The sequence below is a fragment of the Cynoglossus semilaevis genome, unplaced genomic scaffold, assembly GCF_000523025.1.
Source record: "Cynoglossus semilaevis isolate Cse_v1.0 unplaced genomic scaffold, Cse_v1.0 scaffold1121, whole genome shotgun sequence".
Classification (NCBI taxonomy): domain Eukaryota; kingdom Metazoa; phylum Chordata; class Actinopteri; order Pleuronectiformes; family Cynoglossidae; genus Cynoglossus; species Cynoglossus semilaevis.
In genome coordinates this window covers 19298-21409 of record NW_007585180.1, presented here as the reverse complement: position 1 = coordinate 21409, position 2112 = coordinate 19298, and positions in this window count along the sequence as shown.

Below are 2112 nucleotides of genomic sequence, written 5' to 3'. Positions count from 1 at the left end.
TTCAAGAACTTTATTGTCGTTGTGCAAGCATAACGAGATTTTTTTCCGGGCTCTCGGCAACAATCAACGTGGATAAAAGTAATAAAATAAGAAGTAATAAAAAGGAGAGATATAGAAAGATATTGTACAAAAAGCGAGCAGTGCAAATAAAAGCAGTGCAACAGGATCAGGAATATACAGTATGAAGTACCAGAATATTTTTTTCTAAATGGCTCTCTCTCTCTCTGTCTCTCTCTCCTCCATCTTGTTGTTGTTCTTCTTCTTCTTTCTTATCTTCCTGGTCTCATTCTGTAGCTTCTTAACGCTCTCTGCTCCGTGCTATCGTTATCTTAGCCAGATGTTGTTGGTTTGAACTCTGACCCGTGTGGTCACTGGTGTTTGCTGGTGTGATCCCTGACCTGACTGTTGCTGGGTTTCCTTTCAAGAACTCATGTCAGGTTCATGGTTCAGTCCAGTCCAACAGGTCAATAACTGGGTCGTGACCTCATCTTCACTTAGTAAATGATGGGATTAGCTGCGACCTCCACAACAACCGGGAAAAGGATTGATCAGTAGAAAATGGATGTATGGATGGATGACGGAAGGTTGATGGATGGTTGATGATGAATGGATGGTTGGATAGATAGATAGGTGGATGGTTGATGGATGAATGGTTGGATAGATGGATGGATGTTGGATGGATGATGGACTGATGGATGATGGCTGGATGGATGGATGATGGTTGGATGGATGTTGGGTGGATGGTTGGATGGATGGTTGGATGGGTGGGTGGATGGTTGATGGATGGATGGTTGGATGGATGTTGGGTGGATGGTTAATGGATGGATGGTGGGATGGATGGATGGGTGGATAGATGGATGGATGATGGGTGGGTGGGTGGTTGGATGGATGATGAATGGATGGATGTTGGATGGATGGTTGATGGATGAATGGTTGGATGGATGGTTGATGGGTGGATGGTTGGATGGATGTATAGATGGATGTTGGATGGATGATGGTTGGATGTTGGGTGGATGTTGGATGGATGGTTGGGTGGTTGATGGTTGGATGGATGGATGGATGGGTAGATGGTTGATGGGTGGGTGGTTGATGGATGAATGGGTGGATGGATGAATGGGTGGATGGATGTTAGATGATGGGTGGTTGGATGGATGGATGGATGGATGGATGGTTGATGATTGGATGGATCAGGTACATTTGACTAATTTAAATTTCAGTTTTCTATTATTTTTCAAACTATTTTTAACCCTCTCACACTAACAGAATCAACAGAATAATGAACTTGGCAAACGAACAAACATATTCCCTTCTACTGATCGCAGCACAGGTGACGTGTCACGTGACCACCCATCCAGAGACGCGTCGTCTCCTCCTGCTGATTGTCTTCATTGTCATTCAGCCACATCCGTAAAGACACAAACAAACAAACTCATTATGTCTGAAAAGACACGTCGTCACGTGACGACAACAACGGTGCAAGAATGAATGACAAACGGATTAAAGACACAAAAACATGTTTATATGAATCACAAAAGCCGACGCAGATGAACGACGATGTTTGTCTTCTGGCTCTTTTCATCAAGAAACGACGGGAGAAAAAAAACATGTTTTTTTTTCAGCTAAACAAAAGGATTCGACGAACAAAGGTGTAGAGAGGAGGACATCTGTGCAGTGACGCAACAATCTGAAACATTTGACTTTTTAATAAGAATTCTGGGTTCATTTCTGAATCACAGTCTGAGTTTGTTACAGTTCATGATCTACCAGTTATTTCAAACTCCACCACATCAATGTTTTTAACATTTAGTCGACATAAAGTCGCTAAATGATTTTTTTTCTCCCTTTTTTTAAAAGTTTGTGTCTCACAAACAAGTCGGGGAAAACATTCAACACAACGTATCATGACTAAACTTACCGATGAATGCAGCAGTCACTGAATGAATGATGGTAATTTGATATATACATGCAGTATATACATACATAGTACATATGTATTAAATATGTATATATATTTTACATATATATAAATTCATATTTGGTTATATATGTGTATATACACTATATACGTATATATTTATATATATATACATATTTAATACATATATATTATGT